Consider the following 13051-nt stretch of genomic DNA (forward strand, 5'->3'; position numbering starts at 1 on the left):
TCATTTCCTTCTATGGCCTCATTGGAAATACCACTATGATACATATTTCTATAATCTCTTCAAAGCAAATTAGGCACATTCTATCAAGCACCTCACAAATCTTCCAGTCTCTGCACATTACCTAATTCCAAAGCTGTTTCCCTTTTTTTTTTTTTTTTGGTATTTGCAATGGCAGCACTCCACTCTTCTGGTACCAAAAAGTGTTTTAGTTTCCTTATTGCAAATGTAAATTCTGTGGAATGGATTGACTTAAACAATGAGAATTTATTGCCTTATGGTTTTGTGCCTAGGAGAAGTCCAAAATCAAGGCATGTCAAGGTGATGCTTTCTCCCAAAACCTTGGCATTCTAGGGCAGGCTGCCAGGGCTCCTTGATCCTTAGTTCCTCTGCCAGATGGCAATGTAGATGGTGGCCTCCCCTGTATTCTCCCTTCTCTTCCTGGTTCCATTGACTTGTAGCTTCTGGCTCCTCCATCTGGCTTTCACTTTGGGCCCTTTACTAATACAGCCTTCCATAATAGGATTAAGATTCATCCAGATTCAGCTGGGCCACACCTCACCAAAAGGTCTTACTTACAAGAGTTCACACCCACAGGAATGGATTGAGTTTAAGAATACGTTTTTTTTCCTGGGGTACATTGATCCACTCCAACACAGATGCCAAGTCACTGTTATAATCATCTAGCTACAAATCAACAAATTATTGGTAAGTAGCACTGTTCAGAGAGTACTTTTTTTAAATCTTCAAAACTGTAATTGTGTTGTGGTTATGTACTTAGACTCAAAAGGTAAGCTTATGCTGTACCTTAGTAGCTATGTGACTATAAGCAAGTAGAGTATTTCTTGAGCCTTATTGTCTTCTTCTATCAAACAAAGATAATAACTCTGGCAATAATTAGGAACTACCTGAAAACTTTTTTTCACATGTGTCCTTTGATGTCCCACTGTTTGAGCACTAGAGTTTTCAAAAAAACTCTGCTAATGAGGGGACTATTATTTTAAATTATACAGATGGTCCCACTACTAAGAAGGGAATTATGATAATTAAATATAAATATGTTATATTTTTGTATAGATTTATTATTTATTATAAATTAATAAATTATTAACTTATTTTGCAGGGTCTGAGTCAAAGTAAACTTGTTTGCAGCCTATAAATATAAAGAAATCCTTGCAAAAAGTTTGAAATGGCTCACGGGCAATATCAAATAAGAATAAGTAGCACTAAATAGGACCTCCCCCAAGATTTCGTTGTTACTCTTCCTCCTCCACGTTATGCACTAAGCCATATGCACCATGCTTCATTACCTCCCCAGGCTCAGCCCTTGTGAGCCAGGGGAATATTATATACTACATTCTGAGAGCAAAAGCTCCTGGTGTGAGACAAATTAAACAGAGCACTGGGAGCCATTTAACAAATTACCTCCTCCAGGGCGTATATTGGCACCATAGTACCCCTGAAGGCTAACTCTCACATCACTTAGATAAGTGACTCAGTCCCACAGGTCATTTTCTTCATGCCAACTCAGTCTGTGAACTTCCCTTTAGGGCCAGAAAATGAGCAGATCCAGGATGGCAAGATGAGTTTTTAAGAAGTTTTCACTTGGGGACATATACCTTGGAAAAAGTATCTAGCTGTTTCCATTTGGCTGTTTCCAGTTGTATGTGCTATTTTTACTTTCTAAATATATATACACAGAGACAGGTCCCTAGTACTTGCTTCTAGCTGCTTTAATTTTTTTCAGTATGAATAATAAATAACTGCAAAATTAAATTTTATTTAAAAGTTTCATCTATTGCCTGTTCTCTTCCCTCAATTTTGAGTGACCTCAAAGTTCTTTTGCAACCCTGAGAGTCTCTGATTGACCTAGTTATTAAACTACAAACCTGGAAGAAATTTTTTAATGAGAATTCTAAAATAAGGACTAAAATAAGAAAACTGGAAAGAAAAAAGAGATGGAGAGAAGAAAATAAAAAGTGTTGACACATCTAAAAATATTCCTAGTGAGGTATTTAGAAATACCAAATACTTTTATTAAAATCTTGAGGCTTGTTTTGGCATGAGGGTGTGTTGTATAGGAAAAAAAGTCATGACCTGGTATTTTCTATAAATACAGCACTTTTCCTTAACATCTCAAAGAGGTTGTTTTTGTTTTGTTTTCCATTTAATATTCAGTAGATCTTTTCAGGATTTTTATGGTGAGAATCTGGAATGAAGATTTCCCCTGATTTTCACCTCATTCTTCTGAGAGGATGGTGGGAGAACTATGGACCGGAGATAGGGAAGGCAATCAGTCAATATGTCTGTGCCCAGGAATTTCCTCCAGAGCAGGGGAGAGCACTTTAAATAACAGGTATCTTGGCATCTTGAGTAACTGAAGACCAGTAAGAGAGTCCATTAAAACAAAGTTCTTGCAACCAACACTGTTACTGTGTTTCCCTTCTAATACCTTATTTGTGGCTGATGTGACATTGGGCTCAATCAAAAACCTATATCCAAATCGAGTTTTGTTTTCCAGTTGTACACCTTACAGGAATATTTTTGTTTTCTTGATCTATGTCCAACACTTGGGTCAAGGTCATACTCTCAACCAAAGGAACTGAAAAAGAGTTGAGGAATAATGGAAATAACGTATCTTAAAATACTTCCTGTGAATAGCTTTGAAATATTTTCCAATCCTAAATCTGAGTCAATAAACTTTCCCAGACAATTGGAGCACTTTTGAATATAAGAAGTCTACTGAACTTTTAAGAGGCCATTCTAATTACTTTCGTGATTTATTACTCCTGAGAGTCAGCAGAGTTGCTTACCAGAGCTATGAGAAATTGTTGGTTGTGAATTACAGGTGAGCCACATTAATCTTATCCGGGATTGTGTCAGTGTGGGTTTTCACCCCATAGTACACGGACGTTAACGGTAAACCATAATATGCTAATCCTGTATCATTATTCTTTCAGATCAGAAATCAAGATATCATATTTCCCCTGGCTTTTCCCTCCACCCCACCTCCCAGTTACATTTTGGAAACCAAAAATATTTCTATATGACAGTAATCTGGCTAAAAAGCAATGAGATAAGCCAGATGATGTCTGCCATGGGTTTTACTTTTACTAATACATTTATTCAACAAATAATATTTTGCTTATTTAGCACTTACTATTTTAGTGACCACTGCATACCAGTGGCTCTTGCAAGTGTGGGAGATACAGAGTGAATAAATCAAAGTCCTCATTCTGATGGAGTTACATTCTAGTGATGGAAGAAAGATATATAAATCCATTTATAAACCGAAGTGGTAAGAACTGGATTGAAAGTAAGCATGAAAGATGCTATTTAATATAGGGTAGTCAGGGAAGGTTTCTTTGTAAAAGGGATATTTGTACAAAGATCTGAAAAAAATGGAAGAAAATACATTGAGTAAACCTAGAGGAGAATTCGTTAACTAGAGTTCTCATCACTGAAGGACCTGAGATGAACGTGTTTAAGGAAAAACCAGATTAGAGTGAACAAGGTACAGAATGATAAGAGAGGCAGCTAAAAAGCTAGCTGGAAGCTGAAACTTTCAGGACCAACCCATAGTGAGTTGAAGGTTTGTGAAGGAAGTGGCAGGATCTCATTTATAATATATATGGACGGAAGAGATATTAGGGGAGCTAGAATGGATTTGGGGAAATGACTTGAGGGACAGTTGTTAAGAACCAGGTGAAAGATGAAGGTGGTTAAAAGTAGTGAGACATGGCTACATTCTGAGAATAATTCAAAAGCATGCAAAGGCTTATGATGATAGATGAGCTTTAGATGCAAGAGAGGGTGAAGAAGAGAGAGTGGGAAGATGGAGATAGAGAGAATTCATGGAGGATTTCAAGGTGTTTAGCATATTCAAATGGTAGGATAGAGGTCCACCTACTGAGATAGGAAACCAGGGGAGGAGCAGGATAGATATATTTGAATTAAAAGTTTATTTCTGAACATGTTAAATTTGAGGTTCTTATTAGACACCTATGTGGAGACATCAAATGATAGTTGATTGTACAAATCTGGATTTCATTAAAGAGCTCCAGACTGGAAGGGGAAAAAAATGGAAGTTTTCAGGTAGAGATAATATCTAAAGCTATAGGGCTAGTAGAAATGCTATTTAAAGCTAACTTTAGGGAAGCGGACTAGGCTCAATGGATAGGTGTCCGCCTACCACATGGGAGGACCACGGTTCAAACCCGGGGCCTCCTTGACCCATGTGGAGCTGGCCCATGCACAGTGCTGATGCACGCAAGGAGTTCCCTGCCACACAGGGGTGTCCCCCGCATAGGGGTGTCCCCCGCATAGGAGAGCCCCACGCACAAGGAGTGCGCCCCATAAGGAGAGCCACCCAGCGTGAAAGAAAGTGCAGCCTGCCCAAGAAAGGAGGCACACACATGGAGAGCTGACACAACAAGATGACCCAACAAAAAGAAACACAGATTCCTAGTGCCACTGATAAGGATAGAAGCTATCACAGAAGAACACACAGAGAATGGACACAAGAGAGCAGACAAGGGTGGGATGGGGATGGAGAAGGGGAGAGAAATAAATAAAAACATATAAAAAATAGAAAAAAGATTGTAGTTTAAAAAATAAATAAATAAATAAAGCTAACTTCAGGGAGCGAGTTTAGAAAGAGAAGGCAAGTCCTGAAGATCAAGGCCTGTGGTATGCCTACATTTAGAGGCCAGAGCGAAGAAGAAGAACAAAAGGAAAAATGAAAAGAGAAAGTAGAGAAGGAGCTGTCAGCAGAGGGAAGGAAACCAGGAGAGTGTTGTGTGAACAATTTTCTTGAAGGATGAGAAAATGAAGAGTCATCTCAAATCTTCTGTCAGGTGGAAAAAGACAAGGACTGAGAGATTTCCTTTGGATTTGGCAACATGGATGTCATTGGTGATGTTGGCAAAACTCAGATTGTCTTTGTCATCACTCATCTCTAGGAGCAATCAACCACACATGCTTTGTTTCCAACCCAGAGTCCAAATACTGTTTAAGAAAAAGCAGTAGTTGAAACAGCGACCACCAACATAACAAAATTAAATACTGCAATTAAAATGGAAACAAGGAGGAGAAATAATATTAAATCAATGTCATTTTCTATATTCCACAAAGGTCATGGTAGTTTTAAAATCATATAAAAAGGTTTTTCCCCAGTTTTTCCTATGAAGGGAAAATGTATATTAAGTAAAATTATTTTCGATTTAATCAAATTTGAGCCAATTATAAGCAAATTGAAATCAGGCATTCTAGAAACTAATTTGAATGATTGACCATTCCAAAGAGTCCAAGCTTTTCTCACTTATAATGCTTTTGGTTTCCTATGAAAATATTCTATTTTTTTCATTATTCTCGTTAATGAGTAGCAAATCTCTGATTTATCAACATAAAATATAGTTAAATTGTATTGGTTATGATCTATATTTTATTATTTCAGTTATGTTGGTGTACAAGTAACATCCTTTGTCTTATTTATCCTTTTGACTCATATATTTGGTTTCATGTATACCAATAGAGCACAATCATGGTACCTAGTGGTGCTTACTATCTGTGGAATTAATAAACGAGTCATTGAATGAGTGAAATTTTCCACAGTCTGTTTCCTAAGTTTTGGCTAGCCATAACAGAATTATCTACCTTCTGGTGTCTGATGCAAATAAAAGTATTTAATTTAAACAATATTTTGACTCCATATTTTTATCAGAAAATACAATATTGAAGTCTGATGCCAATTTTTTAATTAAAAAATGAACTAGAAGGAATAAAAATAACAGAGTATTACTTAAAATATATGAAATTATATATGATCCATAAAATTTTGTTATTGCTGTTATTGAATATTTTTATTAATTACCTAAGACCCAACATGCGCTTTTCAGAAATCCTTCCCAATCCACCTTTAAATCTCAGTCCACCATCCCTCCTGTTTCCTCATCTCCCTACATTCTTTATACACTAAATTTACTTACATCATTTCACTTAAATCACTTTATTGAAATGATCTGGTATTATATTTGGCTATCACACAAGGTTTTATATTCTTTGAAACTAGGACATTGAATTAACCAACATTATATTCCCATTCCTGAGTACTGTGTCTGTAAGTAATGGGTATACTTATTAAATATGAATGAATAATAATTTTGTAGAATGAGCCCTACAAATTTATCACTGCATATATTGTACTTATGTCATAAGAAGCATTGTCCCACAAATTATATAGTATTTCTATTATGAGGAGCCATGGTAGGAATTAATTTCAATTCATATGTTCAGGAAAAGTAAAGAGATCAAGAGCTACAACCACTCCTCCCAAGAAACAGGGTTATTTGACTCTACTTTATGAACACTTTACATCCTGTTGGTGACTCTTGTTTTACTCTTGATTTTCAACATGAGGCATATAAAATCGAATACGTAGCTTACCCCTAGCATCTCTTTAGAAAATTCTGTCATATCAGCTTTATTTTCTTATCCAATTGAATCATGTTCCGTCCAATGTATCAAGGAGTTGGAATATGTAGCCAGAGATAGTAATCAATGACCAAAATGGAAGCAGGAAGGAAACAAGGTACTAGTGAACCATTCAATTAGGGGACAAGGTAACGGGATGGGTTGCTGTTATTTCAGTCTTTCTTCACCTCTTCTAAGGAGACTCATAATCACACACAGAAACACATCAAATGCCATAATCTGAAGTGAGTTTACTTGCTACAAAGCTGGAGTACAGCTAACATTTCCCACAGATTGTAGATGAGTGAATTGGGCGTGTTTACCACACGCACTTTCTTCGGTTTCTCGTCTGCCTTTCCCCTTTGAGTCAGTGCAGTCAGGCTGAATTGTAATAGTGTACATATATGCATTTCAGGGCAAAGCAGAATACCGCAGTAAGAGTCATTTCTGTCACAGCGTTTGCCTTTGCTAGATTATAATTATGCGATTTGGGCGCTTTCTTGTTTGGTGTCATTCACCCATTGCCAAACAGCCTCCAGGTACATGAAAAGAAACAACAGAGATGAAGTGAGTATCAATACTTGAAAAGGAAAAAACTTGTCATAGCACTACAACCAGCATAGTATGCAAACAGCAGTTTATAACCTCACAGTATTGCCCCTTTGATAGAGGCCCATTTAGAAGCACGGTCTTACATCACCCTGGATATCCCATTGAAAAGGGCTCTGTTGGACTCAAAAACAAGTTTTAAAGCTTTCCAAGCAAGCAAAATGCTCAGTCTCTTATTTCACACTTTATTAATCTGGGAGCTATTATCATAGGATGTAATATTAATTGCAAAGAGGTTACACAGAGAGCGTTGTCATCCCAAAGCTGACCAGCAAGCAAACGTCAAAGGATTTGTGGGAGTAAGTTAATACTGGACTACGGAATCAGACACAGGGTTCCCAAGTACAGGATATTGGCATTTGGAAATTTTGGTGTACTCTGTCAACTCAGACAGCAATAACTACTGAGAACCCAGTGTGCTGAATGTCAAAAAGCATGTAACAGAAAGAAATAGCAGCTATCACGATGTCCAGAAACAGGTTATAAAACAATGACATCTAAAAATAAATGGGAGTTAGGTTCTTCCAACAGCCAAAACTTGGAGTGGGAGGCAAGTGAAGGTCATTTCAGACCCAGAACAAAGATGTCATCTGCAAGACCAAGAGGAAGGGGCCCTCCCTTACAGTGTCCATTTCAGAAAAGACAAAAATCTTTAAAGTCAATATTCAGAATAGACAAAATTTTAAGATTGTTTGGATATTCAACTGTTCTTTAAAAAAAATAAACCTTTTGAGCTCTCTCCCAGATCTGTTGTGTCCTTATTTCTTGTGCTGATGGAAATAAGCCCTAACATCATAGCCCACCCAAGTGAAATAAACCAGTTTTGAATGCAACTGTTTTAAGGGAGATAAAGTAACAAGAAGGCTCATTTTGGTGAATGATTCTGAAGGGAAACATCTTAACAGGCTGAAATCTGGTGACAGGCTAAGCAGATGTTATGTAGAGCTTTGCTGTTTCAAATGATGCCTTGAGACCCAGTTGGACTTCTCAGCTTTCCCTCATGTAAGCAACAAAATTGGTGGGGCAGGGCATGCATGTCTTAGTGCAAGTCCCAAAAGCAATCTTTACTAACATACCTTTTGCAAGCTGAATTTACATTTGTGAGAGTATATTGCCTTACTTTATTTTTTTTTTTAAGATTTATTTATTTATTTACTTATTTAATTCCCCCAGCACAGGAAGTGTGGGCGGCGCCATTCCTGGGCAGGCTGAACTTTCTTTTGCGCTGGGTGGCTCTCCTTACGGGGGTGTACTCCTTGCGCGTGGGATACCCCTGCGTGGCGCAGCACTCCTTGCAAGCATCAGCACTGCGCCCAGGGTTTGAACCGCGGACCTCCCATGTGGTAGACGGACGCCCTAACCACTGGGCCAAGTCCGTTTTCCTATTGCCTTACTTTAAATGGCCCCCAAATCTAGAACATTGTGTCAGAAACAGACATCTGTTGTGTTTTTCTACCGAATTCTTTAAAAAACAAACAAACAAAAAAAAAAAACTTTATTTTTAAAGAAGTTTTAGATTACAGAATTGTTTTATCAAAAATATTGAGGATTCCCACATAGCCCACCCCCTCCCCCTCTCACATTTTCCTCTATTAATAACAACTTTTGTAATTTAGTCCGAGCTTTGCAAATCTTTTCCAGAGAATCCCCAGTTTGTTCTGTTGTGGTAACTTCCGCCTGTTCCAGTCAATTAATAGAAAGCCAAATTTAGTTAAGGAATGGGGAAAGGTTGAACAGAACTGCCTATTTTCACACTGACCCTCCTTGGAATTGACTCACTCTCATCAAAAGCCTTCACAGAAAGACCAGCATAAGTGCTGCCCTCCAGTTTAGCGTCCAAATACTAGGAGTCCATTAACAAGACGAAGCTCTGGAAAGAGCATTTAAGGATTACATGGTCTAATGGTATGTGTTAAATTGATGTCTAAAATGATTAAGTTGTTGTCACAAACTGGTGGTTCAACAGTCCACAAACCATATCCTGTGTATTTACCTTCCCAGCATTCTCCCAAGTGAGACCTGAATGGTCACCAAGTACCTGTTAGCAGGTAGATGCCCAGGTCCAAAGGTGAAAGAGGTGTGTCTACAGGACAAGACAAGACATTTGACCTTCAATATATTACTATTGGCATGAGTTTCCTATGTGTGCCTTGGAAATATTACAAAATTAGGAGGCCTCACCTTCCCAATACTGCAAATTAATCTTAGATTTTGCCAAAAACTGATTCTCAAGATGTTAATGTTTAAGGTTTAATGAAGAATCCTGCTCTTTTACTTACCATCTGACTCACCCAATTTCCTCCTCTATTTTGTGATCTAAGTTGTATTTTTGGAGTCATACTTTTCATGACATCTGACTTAATTCACTTAAATATGGCTTTGGTATTCAATTCCCAATCTAACAGTTACCTCAATCACAAATTCTTGAGAGATCCATCTATTTGAAATATACCTTTTCAAATAAGAAGATCCAATCTTTGGTACAGCTTTATAATTATCACAGTATCTAGTATAATTCAAATACACTTTCAAACACAACTTTAGATCAATAGACACACACACACGCTTTTAGATAGAATGCAAGAATTTTCTGTGATAGGTGGAATAAAATTTCTCTTAATTATTATTATCTTCCATGTAGAGAGTATAATATCTGGCCTGGATATGTGTTTCTTTATTAAACACATTAGAAAAGAATTGGTGTATTTTAAATACATTTCATGATTACATCCAAAACATTAATGCTGGCAATCACCCTTCCAACATTAATCTCTGACTAGATACTGTGCAGTCATCATGCTCCTTTACTAGTCATAAACTATTTGCTTGAACAATATTACAATTTTTTTCTCCTTCCTGGAAAACACCACAGTCATCAATAATTAAAATATGCTTATGCTGCAGGTACTACATTGACAATCCTTCCATCAGTTCTTTGTCACCCACTATCAACATTTGATGATGGCGCCTCCAAATCACTAAGCGGACCCTTCCTCAATTTCCCCTCATTTTCCCCCTCATTTTACTAAGCTCTCTCTATTCAATTACAATTATTATTATACATTTCAGTGCACTTATGTGCTGTACCCTTAATACCACTCTGGGTTGTGCAATCTTTAATGGCAGGGACTATGCTTGAGGGTAAAGCCTAGCACAGGGTCTTCAACTTCAAAGGTGCTTCATACACCACAGAATTGCTCAGCCACAGCACAGCAAAAGGAGTGTGCTGCAGTTTGGTGCTTTAGAGAAATAAAGGGTTTTGTCAACAATTGCACTAGGGAAATGTTGAATTTTTCAAAAGTTTAATAATTTTTTTAACTTTAGAATTTTCAGTGCTGTTAATCGATAAATGTGCCATGTAAGCCATGTAGGGGTTTGGATTATGAGCTATAGTTTGAATTTACAGTGTTATTCTGTTTAATTCACCAGGATATTTCTGTAGACTGCTTCTCAGGACTGAATTCTGCAGACTTCACTTTGGAAAATGATAGTGCAGTCATCAAGAACATGGGTTCTGGAGTATGAAATGTGTTCAGTCTTTCTCTGCAACTAAGTATTTGTGGAATCTTACATAAATTACTGAACTAATCTGAGCCCTAATATATTCCTAATCAGATTCTTAATATGTAAAATGTCAATGAGAATAGCTATAAATGATTATGCTGTAAGGATCAAATATGATCACATGTGTGAAATATTTATCATAATGCCAAATATTTTAACATTATTATTTTTATTATTGCAATTGAATTGGATTTAATCATGGGCCATCCTAGTATATTAGTTCCTCCTGGTTCTTAATTTTCCTTTCTACCAGCCGTTCTACAATTTATCCTCTTCAGACAATATTTTATTTTCCCACAAATCTAGACCTGCTTTAAAGGAACGTATAATTAATGACTAAGCTCCAAGAGCATATATGAACCAAGCCCAAGCAAAAAGGCTTTACCATGTGGAAATTAAAATTACTCTTTGGGAAAAGTGGCTCTGTAGTGCTTCTTACAGTATTTCATAAATCAAATAAATATTATTTTTAAGTTTGCTAACCAAACCAACCCCCTTTTCCTTTAGAATAGTGGTTTGTTTTCCTTATTCGACAGTATTTCCATTGTTTGACTAAAATTCAACTCATTAGTTTATCCTTGGTCAAATAACAAATCAAGCAAAGTCAAAAATACATTCAAATGACTCTGCAAGCTCTTTTGAGAGCTTCTCTCCCTTTGCAGAAGGTTTTGGAGGAAATGTGCTTTTCCTCTTACTATTTTCAGAAACTCTCCCTTTGTTTCAGGGACAATTCTGTTTAATTTTGGCCTTTTGTGCATGTGCAATAGCAGGTTTAATCCAATCAAGGGACAGTTTTCCTTCACCAGGTTATCAACCAAAGCCAGAATGAAGGGCTATTGTCTGGCTATGGATTTGACTTACACAATTTGCATGCATCCTAATTTCAATTCTATTCTATTTTATTGCTGTAGCTTACCTTCTTCCCAACTAGAAGAAAAGTCAACCAAATGCAGCAGTATTTCAATCAATGCAGAAGCACGTAAACATACCTAAAGAAAAGGTCATAATGTGGGCTCAGAGGCTTTGAAAGTAATCAGTAAAGAAAACGAAAACATACATAGAAAGCATTTTTTCCTCTTGTTGCTGCAATGTCTTTGCTCTATCCTCCTCCCATAGTAGCCCTATTCATAAACAATGTAACACCTACCTATCAGCATGATGACTTCCCATTTGTGGCAAAAGGAGACAAGCAACTACAATAAAGAGAATAATCACAGAAGAATATATATCAGCTGGAGAATAAAAGTGTTTCTCAAAATGAACAAGAGGTACTAGAGAAAGGGATATGTGCTATATAAAGAAAAGAAATGTGTCACAAGTTCTGATTCTTATTCCCAGTGTCATTTGACCCTGAGCCTTTCCTATTATAATCAACATGTAAAGTGTACAAAATAGATAAAGAGCAATACCCTGGGAAAGTAGCATTTGTTTGAAAAGGAATGGATTTTCACCCCAGCTACAGTATCTGAGGGACAATTTAACAGGGAGAAATAGAGATATCGTCCAGTTAATACTCAGCCTGGGAAATGCACAACCACCAATTTTGCCCTCTGCAACTACATCAATCATTTATGGAGTTCATAGGCAGAGGGGCTTTGGCACATTGTTCTCACATTCAAGGACAGTCAAACAACCAACATGTTCTCTGTTGCTCAGAATCTGTTATAACCAATACAAATGGGAATTGGTAGCCGGGCTTTAGAAACAGTTCAAGAATTTGTTGTTGTGTCATAAAACTTTTGCACTTTATGCCTGAATCCCGCCCAGCTGCAGGCAGTGGAGGCAAAAATGCTTTGCAATTGTTAACATCCATTCTGATGCAAAGAAATAAAATGATTAGTCTGATACGTGCAGATGTAGACCAATGTAAGGTACTGATTGATCGACTCAGGATATACTGAGTGCCAACTGTCATAATCGGTGCTGGAAAGTCAATGAACCCAGCAGCGTTCAAATAAGTGCTTAGAGGACTCAGGATTTCTTTACCCACACCATTTGGCTGCAAATTTTCATCAGTGTTTGTGGGTGATGCAGTTTCTAGAGTATACAATGAGAATCTCAGTGAGAACAGATAAAGATCATAATTAAGAGTTTTAGTGTGTGATAGGCTTGGTCCTTGTTAGGGGCTGAATTGTGTCTCCCAAAAAGATATGTTGAAATCCTAACCCCAGTACCTTAGAACATAATCTAATTTGGAAATTGTCATTAGAGTTACAATTATTTAAACTAAGATGAGGCCATATTAGAATAGGGCAGGCCCCTACTCCCATATGATGGACAAAACAAGGGGTGGGGGAAGAACATCATATCATAATGGAAGTGGAGATAGAAGTACTGAAGCTGCGAGCTAAATAAGGCCAAGGAGTGCCAGCAAACCACCAGAAGCTGGGAAGAGCAAAGAAGGATTCTC

This window comes from Dasypus novemcinctus, chromosome 7 (assembly GCF_030445035.2).
Source record: "Dasypus novemcinctus isolate mDasNov1 chromosome 7, mDasNov1.1.hap2, whole genome shotgun sequence".
NCBI classification, from domain to species: domain Eukaryota; kingdom Metazoa; phylum Chordata; class Mammalia; order Cingulata; family Dasypodidae; genus Dasypus; species Dasypus novemcinctus.